The 19,894-nt window shown below is 42.9% G+C and overlaps 1 long non-coding RNA gene across 2 annotated transcripts; it reads right to left on the reverse strand.

Annotated features, from left to right (window-relative positions):
- Positions 1-2,747: 2,747 nt before the first annotated feature.
- Positions 2,748-16,764, reverse strand: LOC113976170. Of its 2 annotated transcripts, none has more exons than XR_003537024.1 (3): positions 16,675-16,764; positions 4,087-4,141; positions 2,748-2,848 (listed from the first exon to the last, which is right to left on the reverse strand). It is a non-coding gene; the product is annotated as an uncharacterized LOC113976170 (long non-coding RNA). The 2 variants fall into 2 exon arrangements; XR_003537023.1 differs by lacking the exon at positions 4,087-4,141 and adding an exon at positions 7,090-7,150 and having other exon boundaries at positions 16,675-16,737.
- Between the last annotated feature and the right edge of the window lie 3,130 nt (positions 16,765-19,894).

Here is a 19,894-nt window from a genome sequence, read left to right on the forward strand (position 1 = left end):
TGTGGGCACCTGGGAACAAAGCAAACAAAGAGGGATAAAATGCAAGCCTGAGAACACCCTGAAAACTTGTTTTGCTCTCCTGTGTACTTGACTTCACCACAAACTGCAGCCTGTGGCCTCCCCATGCCCACGGCCCTGCCCTCCTGTTTGGGAAGTCCATTGCTGTCCATGTCACTGGGACTCGAGCCTATGGCATGGATGGTTCATCCATGTCTTTTTCTGGTGGAGAATGGACCAGGATCAAGCACAGTCCCAAGTCCTGAGCAGGAATAAACCAGCTTGGTACCCATCCAGCAGCCACTGCCCTTCCTGGGATCATCCCAGCTCACCTGGAGGTCTCCAGGGCAGCAAAGCTAATGAAGCAACGGGGGTTTTTTGTTGAAAATCTTACAATAAGAGAGAGTTATTCCATTAACTACAGCCCTCCTATGGCCTGACTTTGTTCACACTGCTCTTGGAGAGGCAAAGGCAATAGTTGCTGCTCTGTGAAGCATCTCTCAGCACTTTGCTTGTCACATCCCTCACAGGCCAATTCCTGCTGCATTTATTAATGAAGAATCACTGAAGCAAGAGCTAATTCTTTTATCTACACTTTTGTCCCAGCAAATTGGTGTTTAATTGTATGAATGAAAAAAAAAATGTGGGTGGACACTGTCACAAAGATAAAACCCCATCAATTCCTGTCACAGAAATGCTTAAAATACTGTTTATCTCCACTCAGGAGCCTGTTCAGTACATTTTAAAAAGCCACAGAGCTGTTTTGGACTGTGGGTGGGTTATTGTGGACTAATTTCTACTTGCAAGGTTTTCAAATGACAGATTATCTCCAAAAAAAATGATTGTGGAGCTGAGCTGAAAAGGGTCCTCGAGCTGAAAAGGTTTGGTTCCACATAAATGTAATGGCAGATTCACTAATGTTCATCTTGTGGCATGAAAATTATTGTTTGTGTGCCAGAAAGAAGTTCTGCAAACTTCTTGTTCCAGATTCATAATTAAATCACTTCACTCTCTACTTACCTAATTCGAATATTGCAGGGCCAGAGGATGGGAAAAGAGAGAAAGCATTAAACACAGTTTGTGTGACAGAAGTTAACAAAAGAAGAAATACTGAAAAAGCTTTCTGAGGGCTTTAATAAGTAACTAAATGACCAAACAAAGTACTTACCACTGGGAAGTCGAGCTGAGCCAAAGCCCTATTTGCAAATGTTGAAGGCTTAATGACACCGACTGCTTAATTCTTTGTCTTCTCTCAGACTTTTCTCTTTTAAGCTCTATTGAAGTGTACAGACAATGCAGCTTAAGATAAGCCACCTTCCTGCAAGCCAGGCAAGTCATTCCACTGAAATCAGGGAGAGGATTTCTGGCATAATGCAGTTTCAGACATTAGGATGTAAAAATTGTAGCTTTTATTTTATAACAAACCTTATGACCTTCCTGGACCCCAATCCAGTCCACAGCACATTCTTTCCTCTGATGGTTTATCAATAGTTAAAAAGGTAATTCATACATCCAAAGCTATTAATCTGCCAGAGAAGTGAAGGTTCAGAAATCACAGTGTCTTAAAAAGCAAGAGTTTTTTGTGGATTTTCCTGAGTCTTTGAGTGTCTCAGACAAAAGCAGCACTTGCACAGGCAGCTGCTCAGTCCACACTCACAGGCCATGGATGGCAGAAATAGAAATGCAGTAAATCACAAGGAAATCAGAAGACACCCAAGAACAAAATGCTTTTTTGAGTGATGCTTGATGTGGGACCATCACACATTCACCGAGCACTTGGATGAAGGGTCGAGTGTTTCCTCCTCCTGCAAGGAGGGGAGGACCAAAGCCCTGCTTCTGGCACCAGGGACAGGCATTTCTGCCTCTTGGCTGCTGTTGCCACTGCTCTGTGCCTTTTCAGGCTTCATTCCTGAAAGGGCAATAATTGAAGTGATCAATATTGCTGAGAGGAGCAGCAGCAAAGGCTCAAATTCTAATCTCTGCTTTTGGCTTCACACCCGTTTTTCATGGACATAACAAGAGAACAGAGCAGGACATTCAACACCACCAGGCAAGAAGGGAAGACTAAATTATGAATTAAAGCTAAAATAAACTAGGATTGCACTATTGCTTAGGGCCTCAAACCACTATTAATCTTCATGAAGACAATAATTCAGTGGAACATGCAATATTGACCACTGGTGCTCTGCTTCAGAAACAACTCAAGCTCTCTTAGAAACAATTCTGCTCTGATCTTCCCATATTCCCACTGGTCTGCTGGTCCAATGCAGACATTCCCATACAGAAATTATACCCTCCTCTAATTTATTCTAAAATCTTGTTGAAATCCATAGGAATTTGGTATAAGAAAATATTACAGCACTTCACACCATGAGGTTTAGATGGGATATTTGGAACAAATTCCTGGCTGTGAGGGTGGGGAGGCCCTGGCACAGGTTGCCCAGAGAAGCTGTGGCTGCCCCATCCCTGGAAGTGTCCAAGGCCAGCTTGGATGGGCTTGGAGCAACCTGGGATAGTGGAAGGTGTCCCTGCTCATGGCAGGGGGTTGGACTGGATGAGCTTTAAGGTCCCTTCCAACCTTCTGTGATTCTACACAGAATGATCAGTTATAATAAATACTTTAATTACAGCTAGTTTATCAGCTACAGCACACAAACAGAAGTCTAATTAAGTGGGCCAGGATGCAGCTCACACAAGCAAAGTCAAGATCTCAGGTGTCAGAAAGCAAACTGAGAAAGAATTACCAGGTTTTATGTTTTCCATGACTCAGAGAAGCAAAAACTGCTGATGATCTGATGTGTTTCACAAAACTTGCTGTGAACAGCATGGCACGGAGGTTCAGGCAAACGTGCTGTAATGAGAAGATGTAGGATGCAAAAACAATTAGTGAAGGTTTATGGAGCCCACCAGCTAAACACAGGAAACTGGGAAGTTATCAAAGGCTCTGTACAGGGGTCTGATGATAGGAAAGTGTGGTGTGGCAGACTCAGAGAGAGGGTCTGCAGGCCCTTGCAGCACAACTGGAGTTGTGTCAGGGCAGGTTTGGGTTGGATATTAGAACAAGGTTCTTCCCCCAGAGGGTGGTTGGGCACTGCCCAGGCTCCCCAGGGCAGTGGGCACAGCCCCAAGGCTGCCAGAGCTCCAGGAGGGTTTGGATGATGCTCTGGGGCACAGGGTGGGACTCTTGGGAATGGTCCTGTGCAGAGCTAAGGGTTGGACTCGATGCTCCTTGTGGGTCCCTTCCAACTCAGCACATTCTGTGATACAACTTCATTGCCAGTTACTCTTGTGTTTAGTCATCGCAAGTACAGCCAAACATTGATAAAATAACTTCTTTGCACTGCATCATCTATTGCTTTATTTATCTTTGTAAACTTCTTCCTCCATTTCTGTTCTTGACATATTTTGAAACAAAGAGTTCTTGAAAGCCTTCAGCGGGACTCAGACACTGGTTTCCCTTCAAACAAGTGGGGCTCTGAACACCAAAATCACAGAAGGAGCTTTGAAAGCGCCCACCTTCATCTTTCCCTTCCCTCATCATTAAAAATTTTCTTTCCACATTGCCAGTAATTTTCATCACCCAAGATCAGAGAATTCTGCTTGCTGGGGAGGACTCAGGGAGTCACCTAAACAGCAACAAGCACCAGGAGCTCCTGTATTGTGTCACCTGCAGGTAATGTGGTGAGTCACAGAGCACAAAGCAGGCACCTGCAGAAAGCTTTAGAGCAACCAGCCATCCCAGGGGAAGGTGCAGACTAATTAAAACCAGTGCTACAAAAAGATGTTGCTGTTCTAACATGTGTTAGTGTGAGCTGGTGCACGGGAGAGCAATAAAAGAAATGTCAAAGGAAGCGAGAAATCGTGGAGGAGCCTGAGCTCAGGGATGCAGAGACAAGTGCCTGGGGAAGCAGGGCACAAGCTCTGTTTGCAGCAGAGTTCTCTGAAAAATTCAGGGATTGGAGGCAAATGTGCAGATGAGCCCCTGCCACGGGGACAAGTCACGATCAGAGCTCTTGGAGGCAGGTGCTCACATGGGAACAGTGACACTGTGACATATAATCATAATCACAGTCTATGACATGGACTCACCTGTGTGTCCACTGACAGGCCAAGATAATATTTCTCCAAGATTCTTGTAGCTGTGCTGGAAGAGGAAAGAGGAGACTTAGATTTCCCAGCTCCTTATTCAAGGCTCAATCTGCAATCCCCAAATCACTCCTCAATGCTGGGCAGCTCCACACCTCTCCCCGTGCTCACCTGTGTCACAGAGATTCCCTGGAAAGCCCTATGGAACCCCTGACAAGCCTGGAAGTTAGGACTTATCTCCTTGCCTCTGTCTCTGTGGTTCCAAGATCACCAGGGCAGTGGGCAGGTGCTGCCTGGGAGACACAAATTCCATAGCAAATGTACCTGAAGGCCTGACTTCATTCCCACTTCACATCCACCGTGATAAAGAGCAACTGGATCTTTGATGAGAGACAGTTTTAGGTGACAAAATCACCTGGGTTCCAATCAGTGTGCTGGAAACTGAAGCCTAAGGAGCACCTAAAGGAACAATGAATTGGGAGTCCACCTTCCCCTCCTGTATTCAGCCTCCTGGAAAAAGGGAAAAATTAAAAACCCCAAGTGCTTGAAACTGGGCAACGAGCAGTGCCTGGGCCTCTGAAAGCTGTGTGACAAATCCTTCCCCATCTGGTGGGTCTTCAGCTAATTAACTGACATGGTTGAAAATGAGCAGCAGCTAATTGGAGCACTTTGTTCTCCCTTCCCCTGGCAGCAATGAAACGGATTCCAGATGACCAGTGGTTCAACAGTTTCCAAGTAATCTCCATTCAATGGCATCAGTGCTGGGCCAGCCTCCCAACAACTTGTACACCTTGGACTAGGAATCCAAAGAGCATCATTGGAAAGGGAAATTTGTATCAGGAAACAGTGGGCAGACATGTGCAGGCTCCAGTTCCAGTGAGATGCTGGAAAACAAGCCACCTGCAAACAATGGGAAGCTCGCTGAGCTCCAGCCTTGCCTTTCCTCTGCAGCCAGGGAAACCCTCTGAGGTAGCCCATGGAGCCTGGAGGCACAAAGGTCCTCTGTGGTGCACTCTGCAAGAGAATTGCAATGGTAAAAAGATAGTTCTGTGTGTGTCCAAATCTGGGGTCTCAAGAAGGAGAAAAAGAACCCGAGTGCCACTGCTGAGGATGTTAAAGCAGCACTTGCAGGTTTTTGGGACCAGGAGTGCCATGGAGCAGCCTGTCTGCCTGCCAGCCCCACTCTCATCCAGCCCACCATGGCTATTCCCAAACTTAGGGAGAGCCTCTCCCTCCAAACAAGTGATTTAGGAACCCCAGCTGTCACACCTCCTTCCTCCAAGCACCCCCTTTCCTTGTACCTGCTGCCATCCAAGGATTTTATTTCTCCATCCTTTCCTGTTCCAGCTCCAGCTGGCATTCCTCTCCTGAGCTGCCAGTCCCCTCTCCAGCCATATTCCCAGTGACATTATCCACTCCCAAACACAAGCAATAGCTTTCAGTGACAGCAAGAAATCCCTTAAATACCCTCCATATTACAGAATCATGGAATGCTTTGGGTTGGAAGGCACCTCAACGATCATCTAATGCCAACCCCCTGCCACGGGCAGGGACACCTTCCACCAGAGCAGGGGGCTCACCCTGGCCTGGAACACTTCTCCCAGTGTGTGGGATTAGTGGAAAAGGTTAAAGTGTGGCCAGGGATGTCTCTGTCCTGTTGTTGCCCCCAGGTGGTTCAAACACCAACATCTCCCAGAATACAAACAAGCAAACAAAGATCCCCTCCCCAAACACACAGGGGAGCAAAACTGTCTGTAAAAATACTTGCAGTAACTCGAGCACTACGATGCTCCAAGCTTAGGCCAGTTGTTGTGATCAGGCAATGATATTCCATAGGATTTCCCTGAAATCTAGGGATGAATACTATTCCATCTGAACTTATTATACACAGAGATGTCCTTTCAAATAAGACCATAAACAGTGAATGTCAAACTCAGGTGTTTTCATGTATTTTGCTCTCAATTGCAACATGGTAAAGCAGGTTAAACCCACTGAGGACATTAGATGGGCTGCAATGAACCCAAAATCTATGAGAAGACTCACATCCAATGAAGGTTTTCCTCATTTCTCTGCAACATGAAATTTTAAAAATTCTCCTGGCATTTCTAGTTGTCTGGTCTTTACTGGATGCTAAAAAACCCTGCTGATTTTCAGTTCCAAACCATGATAAGTTCAAGGACTTTTTGTTTTCTATTTTCATCTTAAATTATTAAATTCCAGCGAAATGACATTAAAACCTGTATTAACTAAGAGAAGTTCTGTGTTTCTGAGTTCCGGGTCTGTGTTTCTCAAGTTTGGAAACAAGAAAGCATAAATAAAATATCTCCATGGGATGCTAATTCACTTCTCTGTCTGGAATGCATGAAATACAGCTGTGGAATACAGATCATCTGCTAGCTAGAAACATCATTTAATATTTATTACTGCACATTTGGCTCGGAGGATGCAAGGAGGGCACCCCCCACTTCTTCATCTGTGATTTTTTGAGAGTCCTGACCTCACAATGTGCCACCATTAAACCATATTTATTTTACCCCATTTTAAACTGCATCAGTTTGGATGTTTCCCAGTCTCAGGCTTTTTAAAAACACCAACATATAATTGATTTGGGAAACCAGTTTGAAGACATCCTTTCACTGTGGAAGTGGGAGAATGATCCAATTGGAAGAAATGCTGTGATCCTGCAAGGGCAGAGTGATCCTGGAATTACCTCTGCAGAGGCTTTGGCTTCTCAAAGGGCTGCAGCCACTGGGCTACAAAGAGCTTTCCCACACCTTCCAAAGAAAGCAAATTCCACATTTTAACAAAAAACTAAATTATAGTTTTCAGGAAAATGTAAAAAAGGCTCCATTCTTAATAAGTATTGACATTTTCATTTGGGTGCTTGGTGTCCTGTGCTCTTCAGGGGTGTCCACTTGTCCTGAGTTAATGGGCTGAGCTGTATAAACACACACATCCACATCCCAGTCAAATCACATTAATATCACTTAATACACTGTGATGTACCTGTATGATGAGGCTGATCACAGGCAGGGATTTTCAAGTGCTGGTCACCTCTGTCCTTGCTCTGTGCAATTCAAAACGTGACAGTTTAGAAGAGGTAACAACAAATTTTCTGTCACCCTCTGTGCTCCTGATCTCTATGTGGGAATTATGGCATTTGCTTGAAGGTTGGACTTAATGATCTTGGAGGTCTTTCCCAACCTTAATAACGCAATGATTCTAATGCATTTTGAGTTATGGTAATAAATTTAATACCATTAAGGGTTTGCTCCATCTCCCTGAGGGACATGACACAACCCCCAAACATGTCAAAGTTAAAAACACTGGATTTAAACAGCTTTTCGAAAGAGTGTTTAAGAAAACAGTGGGATTTCTTATGCAGGGAAGACTTTTGATGTTCAATCACTTTGAACAGGAAGGAGAACTCTCTTATACCTGTGTTTTTATGCTCCCATTCAGGTGGTAACTCTCCTCCTTCCAGCATGAGAAACAGGTGCTAATAAGGGGATATTTTTAAAAAACAGACATTAAGCATCATGGTGCATTAAAAGAAAAAGTAAATTTCTCTGACAAAAGGGTTAAAAAGGTCTAATTTTTAATTTCTACCTCTGCACCCCAAAATGCTGCTTCTCTTAAAGTCAAAAGCAAATTTATATCCCAGACCGAGGGAACCGAAGCCATCCTTTACCTCCTTCCTTTAGCAAAGAAATAAGAGAAAAATTAACTTTTCCGTCATTATTATGTCCTGGCAAAGCAGACATCAGCCAATTATCCTATGAAAAATATCAGCACCTTCCCCCAAAAGCGAGGCAGGCTCACGTTGCCAGGTGACAGAACCAAGGAGCCAACTGTGCTCAGCGTTCACTGCGCCGGTGCACCACGGGGACTTTGTGTCCTGAGCATGAACCCACAGCCAGCATCCCACTGCTCCCCTTTCACTGGATTTTTACACTCTAATGAAGCTCCACGTTATTTTGTCAGAAGGCACAGCAAGGGTGGTTTGAGATCTGCAAGCAGGTGGAGGAACCAGGACTGAAACAAAACTAAAGCTGCTGAAATAGGGGTTGAGTCGGCGACTGTCTCCAACCAGCGTTAACCCCCAGCCTACAGAGGCTCCTGCTGACACCCATTTGACCAGCTGCTAAAATAGAGACTTCCCAGAACACTCTATATACTGAAAATACAGCCCTTGACAAGGCAGAGCTGGTAACCATAAAACACTGGGTGCTGCACACAGGAGATTTAGGAGGGGAACTCGGGAGGTCGGGACACTCCAGTAAACCTGACTTGTTGAAGAAGCACCACGGGACATTTACAGCCAACACTGCCAGAAGAGCTTTTCCTAAACAAGGGGTTTTCATTTCCAGAGGTACAACCACCCTCCTGTTACCTGCCCTGAGACCCAGCTCCTGCTTTCTGTTCACCTTTAGGTCTTGTTTCCCAAATTTACACACGTGCAAATATTTTTTTTTACTGCTGTAACACAAATCATTTCAACAACCCCTCGGATCACTGACGCTGGAGCTGGGGAGCTGCAAACCTTGAACATGAAACATAGAAAGCCAGAAGTTCACAGCAGCCTTTGTAAGCAAAATTTCATACAGTGCCAGAATGATTTGGGTTGGAAGGGACCTTAAAGCTCATCTCATTCCAACCTCCTGCCGTGGGCAGGGACACCTTCCACTAGCCCAGGTTGCTCCAAGCCCTGTCCAACCTGGCCTTGAGCAATCCCAGGGATGCATTTTAGATTATTTTACTGGTTTGCTTGATTTCCTCTGTGCTATCACTTTTTTTTAGTCCTTGTCCAGCTCTTACCTCCCCCTTTTTATGCTCAAATTCAGCATAAAAAAGAATCCTGGGAGAAGACCATGTGCTGAGCTCCCCCAGACTTCCATTTTCATGGGAAATGTTTTCTCCCAGGTGCTGCTTGCTCCCAAACAGATTAGGATCAATGGAAAAATGCTTGCTGTCCTTTCAGAGCTCTCACATTAACACTGTTATATAATTAGCTCTTGTTACCACCTGCATTTGTCTAATTCCAGCAAAACCAACTTCCCTGCCAGTGCCCTCACTCCTGGAAGCGGGAAGAGCACAGTGACTCAGCCTGGGGGTAGGTGAGAGCAGTCAAAATTGCTCTTCTTTGTGGTGAGGGTGTTGATTAGTAATTGGATTGCCTGGGAATCCAACACTGGATAATCTACCTCCTAGAAAAAAACCTGGATGCTGTTGGCTTGCTCCTCTAGAGCAGAGAGAAGATGATTATTCCATGTGCCAAATGCACCACGTGCACGTTCAAAGCACTTTGGGTGTCATTTTCTCGTGGATGTTTGGAGAAGGAGCATCCTTTAGAGAGAAAAGGCTGCAGAGGAGGGATGCAATAAATCCTTATCTCCTAAAAAAATCTTTGCTGGTTTTAATTAAGCTGGGCAGAGGGAGGTTATCTGGGAAACTGTGCTGGGAAAATCGAGTGTGAAAAGGTAAAAGAGGTGATCAAGATCCCTGTTTTCCATCAGCACAAACTAAGAGTCAGTTGGGAGAGTCAGGACTCCAGTTGGGGAGTGGCTGGAATAAGCTCCAAAAGTTGAATTTGGCCCAGAATTCGTCAAGGAAGACTCTGCTTCGTGCTTGTATCTTTTCTTTTTATGCTTCTCTTTTGGCAGAGGTGCTGCAGAACATGTGGTGCAGCTGAGGAGATTTTCTGCAAGGATATTTTAAGCTCCCAGGTAGGAAAGTTTTGCTCAAAGTGTACTATTATTATTGCCCTTCAGGAAAAACAGCTGTGGAAACTCTGATTGCGTTCACTTTAAGGCTCGCTGGTATATTTATAAACAGAACTGGTGGTGATTTGGGTTTCTCAGAAGCCAATTTTGCTGTTTATCTGCAGGAAAAAAAAATATATTTCAGAGAGATGTCTTAAAGAGTAGAACTAGAAAAACTTCCCCATCTGCTACAACTCCATTAAATGCTAAAATGAGGAATTTTCAAGCCTGTGATTTGGGTGGTAAAGGTTTGAGCAGTTCTGTTCACATTTACTGTTTGCATCTCCCCAGGCATATGGGGATTGTTTGTGGATGCCTGAAAAAAGCCTAAATTTGTACACACAGGCAAGATAATTCTTATTAAAGACAATTTTTATTAATGAATTCTATTGACATATAACCCTCTGCTTGTATGTCCCAGACTTCTGAGTACACAAACCTCCTCTGAGAGGGAAACATGTCATTATTAAAGAGATATTAATTTTATAAGTAGCATAAAAATAGCTATTACTGGTCTAAATCACAGTATTTTCAGCTTATAAAAATGCCTGTGTTTATAATAATGTAAAATTACTATATTACTTCAAGAATTAGAGCAGTATAAAAACTGATAAAATCTTAAAGTAATATGATCTCCTTTGGTTCCAGCTAATTAATGGAATGATCTGGAATGTTTTTTCATTAATGGATACACCCTGTTTTAAGTTTACTCCTACTTAACACATCTCCACCCTGCTTTTTTCGTAGCACAAACCACACATTATGACCTGCATAGAGGAAAATGATGTTCAATTTTCATGCCAATAATTACTTTCAGCACAAAAATAAGCCATTTTCCATCTCCACTGCTCAAAGAGATGAATTCAGGGAGGTTTGCATGTGGTAGATGCACCTGTAGTGTTGAATTTTAACAGCAATTCGCATCTGTCCTGATTTTTTTTGGCCATCTCAGCTTCGCTTCTGACTATTTTTAAATCATAAATAAACACCACATTCTACATAAAAGGGTAAAAAATCCCTACTCAAAAAAATCCTGTCCCAAGTTCTGAAGAACACTCATAGCAATGATAAGGATGGAAACAACTCAAAGAACTTCTAGTGGTCAATTAAGAAAATGAGTTTCAATCAGAATATAAAACCCTTCAACTGGTAATCCAACACAAAAATTAAATTACCATCTTAATCTCCCTTTTTTTTTAAATATACTTAAATTTTAGCAGTTTTTTTTCCTAAATATTGGTAGTTTGACAGTTTTGCAGTTCTACTTTAAATAAAAATTTCTCGACCTTCTTTAGCACCAAACTCTATTCTTGCTTTCTCTTATGAAAAATCTTAATTGTATTAAATTATCTAAAGTTTATTTGATGTTATACTCATTCAGGGGGGTGTTTGCAACAGCATGGGAATACTCACAAGGTAGTTTTGTTTTGATTTTAATGCATAAAATTTATGGCATTTGGCATATGTATATTGAGTTACTGCTGAATAAAACTAGAATAAAAACTCCTGGTTTTAGGATAGAATGTGATATGATAAGCACATTTTAATTCAAAACACTGTTATTTTATGGAATATCAGATTTCAGTGGCACAGCAACCCCTGGAAAACATTTCCACCTCCCTGCTCCCTGTGTTTTTCTACCTGCCCTGGAAAACAACATCCCACACTCTGCTGTCCATCGGATCTCTCGAAGGATGTGCTGGAAAGCTGAGATACCCACGTGTGGACTCCCTAAGCCTTTAAGAAGAAGGTCTTACTGTTATCCAGTTATCTCAAATTACAATCCAATCCCAGCTAAGGGAAAGGGGAGATAGAGGTATTTGTAATATCAAAACCAGACCACATGGTAACAAATGACATTGGGGGAATAAATACAAGAAAAGCTGCTTTATCTCTGCTGAGGCCACCCCAGAAAGTCCTATCCTGCATTTGACTTGCTGGTAAACATTCTGCTTCAGAGGAGTGCAGATCTCCTCCTCCTTCTTTGGGTAACAACATCTTTTTTCTTCTGTAAAACACACGTGATATCAACATCTGATGCCGAAACACCAACGCCACCCAAATTTGTCTCCCGCTGGTTCTGGAAAGAACCAACAGGTCTGGGGCAAGGGCTGTTCCATCTCTTGCAGAGAGCACTGGAACACATCCTAATAGCCTTTTAAAATGATAATTGAAGTTTTATATATGTAATAACCTGAGCACTGAAACGCAAATTAAAAATAATTGCTATTGCTCTCATCTATCTCTGCTCTACAGGCACGAGTTGTCTCACAGCACAACAACTGGTGTCTGCTGGGGGCCTGGGGCATCATTCCAGTTCTGATGCCTTGTTTTAAGAGAAGAGAGGAGTGTGGGGAAAGCAAGCTGGATGGAGGAACATTTACCCCCTATTTCCATTTAGACATTCAAGCTTCAAATCCTATTCCTGGCCTTGCTCACGGATCCCTCAAACGCCTCCCTGCAGATTCTCCCAGGACTGAGTGTAGCAGGGTTCTTGATTTCTCTCAAACTGCTGTGCAACCAACTGTATTTCACTGTATATGTCCCCTGTTCATTTTATTATTCTGCTTCAGCCACAACGTGCTCAAGGAGGGATTTCCAAAGCGTGTTACACATCCCTCACCATGGGCAGGCCAGAATTACCCCAGAGCACTGTGAAAAGGCTCATTGAAGAGCTGCTTCTCCTCAGACATGCCCTGGCTGTGCAGGGGGTGCTAAAGCAAAACAGGAACAAATGACATCTGGTGATCCATCAGTGTGGGTGATGAAGGCTGAAGACAAGTCTGTGGATAGTTCTGGCAGAGACCCCACCTCAGAGAAGAGGTCAAAGCTCATTCAGGAGCACATTTAGATAACCTGGTGCCATCCAGTTCTCCAGAATCCTTCCCAGCTCTGAGGAGCAGAGCCTGCTGCTCTGGCTGAGCACTTCAAGCACTTCGCCTCCCTCAACATCACTTCCATCTTCCCCGAATTCAGCCTGTGCCAGCTGTTCCTAATCCACAAGCTCCTCTCCTCCAGGCTCCATAAACCTGATGGAGAGTGTGAGAAGTTTGCAGAGTTGATACATAAACTGCCTTTCCAAGAAAGTGCCATCTGTATTCCGTGCTAAAATGAAGCCAGGCTAATTGGCTGCCTCACACGGAGCGTGATGTGCTCTGCCTGATGAAGGAACACGGGTATGAGTGGATTTAAACTGTTCCATTATTCTCCATTATGGAAAATGTGCTCACCCCTGTTAAACCCTGGCATTAGATCCGTGCTGGTGGCTGCACAGGCAGAGCAGGAGCCTGCTCCTACATGCTGGACCAGGTGACCCAGGGCGGCCCCAAAAAATCGTGGCTCGGAATGAACCAAAAGGAAATGAACCTGCTTAAAATACAAAGGCTGACCTTTCACAGCTCTTAGAAGTTATTTGCAAACAGAGCTTCACTTCTCCAAGTCTCAGAAGAAGAGATGGATGTGGAACAGCACAACTTTTGTACTGATTTGTGCTTCCTATGACAACACCTGTTTTTTCCTCAAATCCTCTTTATGTAAAATGATTCTGTTCACCACCATGAGAAATCTGCAATCAGATTTCCCCTTTTTCTTTTAGGATAAAACAAGTAGCAAAGGAGAGACAAAGCAAAGAGCAGTTCAAAGGAGGGGGCACCTGGTGTGATCACCCCTTTGCATCCCCACAGGAAGATGCTGAAATGGGAAATGGAGCTGCTGCTTCATCCCTAATCCCTCCAGCATCCATGAAACAATCAAACATCTACTTTTCCCAAAAAACCTTTTCTCACAGAAAACATAAGAGCTGAGATGTGCATCTGTCACAGTGAAGAAATACGGTAGAATTTTTTAATATATTAAATTATACTACATTGGATAAAATTCTATTTTAATTTGAAACTCAATGGATATTAAAGGCAACTTTAAAAAGTTATTATCTAAGTTTTAATTGCATACATTATGTTTGTAGCCTTAGGTACTGCAGGTAGTCCTTTAATATTTCCTGCAGTATATTGAGATCATGGAGCAACCATTTAATTCTGCTTGAAGAATGTTCCAGAGAGAACTATGGGGGGAAAAAAATTATAAAACTCCAAAGTTTTGGCTGTTGAGTGAAACACCAATGGGTTTGGGCCCGTTGGCAGGGAACTTCCAAACTTTTAGCTGTAGTAAGAACACTGAAAGCATATGGGCTGTCATTAGACCCTCACTGAGTCCACCCTTGATAGTCAGACACCACAATAAAAATAGAAAGATTGTCAAGCTGCAATATGGGTGTTTGGAACAATATCAGATATTTTCCTGCAACTATATCAATGCATGGGAAATATCAAATATGTCCAAGCATTGAAGTGGGGCAGAACCTTCCCTCCACCTCCTGGGCTGGAGGAGGTTGGTTGTGTGAGTCCCAGCTGTGCAGAACCTCTGTCCCTTGCCAAAATTAACCAGAGGATCTGCAGAAAAATTGCCAGCATGGGCTGGGAATAATCAAATTTCCAGTCCTGTGCTGAAAGAGCTGGAGATTTCACGGGGAGCAATGATTCTCCTTATTTTGCTGTGCACCTGCCTCTCTGCAAACATCAAAGTATCCAACATCACATGGTTTCAAGAGACCAAAATTCACCAGTGTCTGAGGGGCTGTGGAAAGCCAGAATCATCTTCCCTGTCATTCAGGAATCAAGTCATGTTGCTCAGTTCCAGTTTGGGGGCTGTGGTCCCCTTGGTTCCCCCTGTAAATGCATTTTTGGGCCTCACTCAAGCAGGTGAACGCCTTTGTACCCATCCTGACTCTGCTCACAGGGGACAAAAGGGGCCAGAGAGGTGAAATGCTGAAGATGAGCAGTGAAGAATCCTGTTGGAAGACCTAAACCACTTCACCCTTCACACCACACAAGTGAAGAGGTTTTCTGCACACAGACAAGTTGCTGACAGTTCTCCAGCCCAAATGCTTCTCACATCAATTGCTACTGAAGTGCCACAGAAGTGATCTGGAACTTGCCACAGATAATTTCACCTCCCACCTTCCCCTCATTACCCAGTACCAGGAGGAGTGAGACTTTTCCTACAAACCACTTTTGTGAAATTAGTACTTAACAATACAATTTATTTATTACATTGCTTAGGAACTTCTGAAAATACTTTTCTTTTTCTCCCTGATATGAATGCCTTTTAAAAAATAATCATAATTAAACAAAAAACCTTCCAGGTATTTTTTCAAATTACCCAGAATTTCTACACTCATTTGAATATTGAATATTACTACCTATGCTTTTTTTTTTTCATCTTGAAACAGGTAAATCCATAAAGAAGCACTCAAAGCATATTCCACACATCTCACTTTGATACCCTTTGTATGATGGAACTTGTGCAAACCCAGCCCTGCTCAACATAAAGCTGAATAAAACCCCAAGTAATGCACAAACAACTCAAATTCATAACAATATCTTCCAGAAAAGGATTAGACAGAACAACCATTTGATCCAGCACAGGAAATATAGAGACTTATTTCCTTCAAGACACGTGGAAGGACTCCTGAACTTGGAGTTGTGAGGTTGCTGAACAAGCAGAGCCCACGATGGCAGAGGGAATGCAAGCCCTGGAGGACAGAGCACAGTATCTTTGACTCCTTATTTTCAGTTCCTCTGATTATCTGACAGCACTGCATTCACCAAATGTTTGTTTAACTTGGAGTGTTTGCTTATTTAAAAGCAATCTCTGCAATGAAAATGTGGTGTCTGAGTGGTTCTGGAGAGCAGGGGATGGGAGGGAGCCGAGCTGGGCTTTGTTGCAGCAAACAAAGACACGCAGAGTTTTCATCTCTTGTTCAATCATTTGAAATGAAGGCAAACTTTTTTTCTTTTCCTTGTCGTTTAATTTGAAATTAGTCTAATCAGACATCTGCCAGGATCTGTCTGAATTAACAAAACTGAACACAAATCTTCTATGAGCACTCAAGTGCTGCTTCCCTCAAATGGCACTAACTCACACGGACACTCCGTGGAACTAATTGAACATCCCCAGCTCAATATTCCAGACTTTCTGATTTAACTTTATTACAGTCAGAACAAATAACAGTATAAGGGGAAACATGTTGTTAAGGACTCGGTTCTGAAGTGGTTCAATAAAAGCAGGCTGCTTATCCTACTTTATTATCTTTATTATTGCTGCTTTTAGATGGAAAGAGAATTTCCTCTCGAGACAAAAAAGCAGAGTTTGCCTCAAAGCCCTTTGTTTTCTTTTGAATAGCAAGGTACAGTTTACTTCTCAGAATTCCATGGGAATTTTATTCTTGCCAATACAGGGAATTTTGATATTATGGCATTTTCCTCTTCCTGTGACACGTTATGGCTGAATTTGTCAGCATTTACTAAAGGTTTTGACATCACTCAACAACACTGAGGTGGATTCTGCTGACTCTGGACATGTTCTGAACTAAACATCTTTTGCTAAACTCCTGAAATTACACAGGAGCTGCCCTCAGTAACACAGGGAGTCTTTTCAAGTCTGTGTTCCTGGCCTATCCAGGAGGTAGGACTTCCAAAATCAGATTAACAGAATGGAGGGACTTTTTTTAGCATGTTTGTGGGGTCGATATTTGCACCAACATAATGACCATCTGAAAACCCCACTAATTCCAGGAACCAGTTTAAATCTACATCAAGTGACACTTGATTTTTTTTTTTTTAAATCTGAATAAAAAGACAATTTTCCTTATGTCTTTTTAACCAAAATATTGCGTTTTAACCCAGACTTTTAAAGGTATCTAAGATTTCAGCCTGTAAATTCTAAAAAATAACTGCAAAATTCTGTGATATATGAAAAAAGAAGCATTTACCTGAGAGTTTTAAGCTCTTGCCACCTTTATGGACAGTTGGGTGTTCATGGGCTTTGGAGGATGACACAGGAGAGAGGTTTTCATTCCTGGGGCAGTCCTGTCCCTCAAGGTCACTGCCAAAGCTGTATAAGGAACAACAGGGAAGTTTCCATGAATTTTTCAGGCAGCCCTGCCTCTGTCATCCCTTAATAAATAAATAAACAAATAAAATCGAGCCTGAATGTCCCTTTTTTTTTTTTTTAATGAGTAATGGGAAATGAGACAGAATCAATCATTGGCAAAGTAAAAGATGTTTAATATTGATTGTTCTTCTGAAGGATGAGGAAGCTTTTCTAATGGTCGTAGGGAGACACAGGGAGGGGGGAGCTCATAGATTTGTTTTCCTTTCTGTATTCCCAAAGGAGTAAGGAGAAGATGAGGTCATGATAGATTATAATCCTGCAAGCAATGACTAATGAGTAACTGAACTACCTTTGTAGCAGCAGTGAAGGCAGCAATAGCCAGAGTAATTGGGTTTATTGGGTTTCTGCTTAGCACGAATTCAGTCCTCTCTTAAACATCCTGTCCCTTCAAATCATTTTATGCTCAATGTCTTTCCTTTTTACTATGCCTGACTTGAGTTATTTCATGAAATCTGACCTTGTATTCTTAATCTCATCTACTTGTTCTGAATAGTTCTTCTTTATTTTCCTTCAATAACTGTTCTGTCAAACAGTCCACGTAAGCACAACATCTCAATCTGCAGTGCCAGCCCCTGACTCAGGGTGGATGTACATTAATGTAACCCCAACAGCCCAATTTCACCTTCTCAGAGAAACCGGCTCAAGAAATAATACTCAGGGATAAAGTCTGTAGAAGTGCAGGACCCTCTTGTACAAATAACAACGGTAACTCTGTGTTAAAATTAATTACACCTTCCCTTTTCAACTAAATGTTATTTTTTTTTTTAACCAGGTTGGAAACAGCAAAGTGTTATATACAAGGTTTTTTAAAAAAAAGTTATTGTTTGCTATTTTTTTTTCTAAAAGGGCTTTTACACTCCTGTAGTGAAAATATCTCTCTGCAGAAATGTATTCTTGGAGGGGAAAGGAAAAAAAAAGTCAGTGACATTGCACTTCCAATTCCCAAGAGCAAACCAGACATTTCATTCAAGCTGGTTGTTCCCTAAAGCTGGATGGTTTGCATAGTGAATTTATTCCTCTTGCCATATTATGTCACACTGGTTCAACAGGATCTCCCTTTGGGGAAGCGTTTTCAGGCCCTGCTTGTGCTCCCAGTGTCTCTGGCACTCATGTTCCCACGTTTCCCAGTGGTGGCTCATTTCACAGTCACTGCAGAGGCAGAACCTGTGCTTCCTTGTTCCCTCTACATATGTTCCAGTCCCAGCTGGCATCATTCCCTCTGAAGGGAAAACTCCTCATCCGGATGATGTTTGGTCTGACTGTTCTTGTGTCCCCCTAAAAGTCATTTCCATGCCTTGTACATCAGATTCTTTTAGGGGAAGAGAGAGACAGTTGTAGAGTCAGACTGTGTCTTCCACCTCTATAAAAGGGAAAGAGAATCCCTCACCTCCTGAGAGATGAACTGGTGAAAAATATTCCTAGAAGAGCTAAGCATACTTTTGAAATTCTGTTTCCTTCATGAATTTATTCCCCCTCCCATCTTTGCACAAAGGAAAATAGACTGTGGTGGAATCTACCCGAGACCTGATGATTGCCACTTGACCTTCCAGTCACAGACAGTGCAAGGCCACTGAAAAGAGACACCCTGTGATTCAGGGAAGGGAGAGAAAGGTGCCCAGAGGGTTTCAGAAGGTTTGGAGTAGTCACATTTGCTCTTCACCCTTCTCAGGTCTCGTGGGACAAGTCCTGTTTCCATGCAACGAGCTGCACAAGGCAAAGAGTCCTCCAGTCTCTGTGCAATGGTTGTGGAAATCTGATTTAAAGAGTTCGTTCAGTTCAGCTACAAAACACGTGGTTTCCAGTCAGGCAAGAGAACACACATTGTGTTTTCTGCATAAAGGCAGTGGAGGTACTTCACCCTCACTGGAACTATATAACAAACATATCACTGAGTCAGTCAGCTATGGAAATTCAGGGGGTTTTGGGGGTTAGCATTGCTCTGGCTGTGCCTGCAGCTGTGGGGACAACACTGTGACCCTGTGCCAGCTCTGATGCACACCTTGAGCAAGAGGCTGTGGACAGTTTCCTACAATTAAGAATAATAATGAATAGATAGTACAGCAAAAATTTCCAAGATATAGGCAATGCTGGGAGGCTTAATTCATTCTGGAATACCAGTTTGGTAGGTGCAAGGCAGGGCTCTGAACACAGCTTGGCTGAGCCCTGCTTCCCCAGCAGGTCTCCGAGGGGTCTCATTGACATTGATTCCCCATCTCAGATTCCAGATAGAACATGGATTACCCCTGGTTCTGCAGGCTTACAGATGTTTGTGTTACACTGCAACAGCTGCATGCACATCATTAGACATGGAGCAGGAAAAACAAGTATTACTAACAGAGAAAAGTTATATACACTAAAAGAAATTAACACAGAGATTATTCAAGTTTTTATACTCCCAAATTCGCTGTAGCTACCCACTGAACAGTCTTACAGTCTGTTACATCTTGAACTGATCCCTCTGCTTTGTGCACTGCCATCCTCCAGCTCTGTTCACAAAGTTTTTGGCACCTTTCAAACCCACAGCAGAAATAACATGTACAAGAGCTGGTGCCTTCACTCACAGAGAATCACCAGCGAAGGCAGGAGAAGGGGCTGATGATAATAAGTATAATAGTAACTGCATTAGGCCAGCAGGGTCAACAGCTAATCTTGCTGCACTCTGAAAAAGGTTATTTTAATTCCAGTAATTGGCCCCAACCACCAGCAAGAATTGATGTGCTGCCACTTTTATCTGCTTGCTGCTCCCCACGTTCATGTGCAGCAGCTCTGCAAGATGAGCACAAATTACCTGCTGGAGTCAATGGAAGTGATTGCTTCTGTTCACATTATTGATCAGTTGTGTTGCTTACACAAAGCCTCAGTCACCGGACCCTCCCCAGCTTATTGGAGATGGGCTGTCTGTAGGTACCAGGGTGTTCAGAGAGCCAGGGAACAGGCTAATTGTTATTGTGCTGGCCATCGTTATTATGATTATTTTTCTTAATGACTAACATTTATATGATGCTGATCATGCAGTTGCCCTACAGCACTTTGCAAGC

Source organism: Neopelma chrysocephalum, unplaced genomic scaffold (assembly GCF_003984885.1).
Source record: "Neopelma chrysocephalum unplaced genomic scaffold, ASM398488v2 Primary Assembly neopelma1_147, whole genome shotgun sequence".
Taxonomy (NCBI): Eukaryota; Metazoa; Chordata; class Aves; order Passeriformes; family Pipridae; genus Neopelma; species Neopelma chrysocephalum.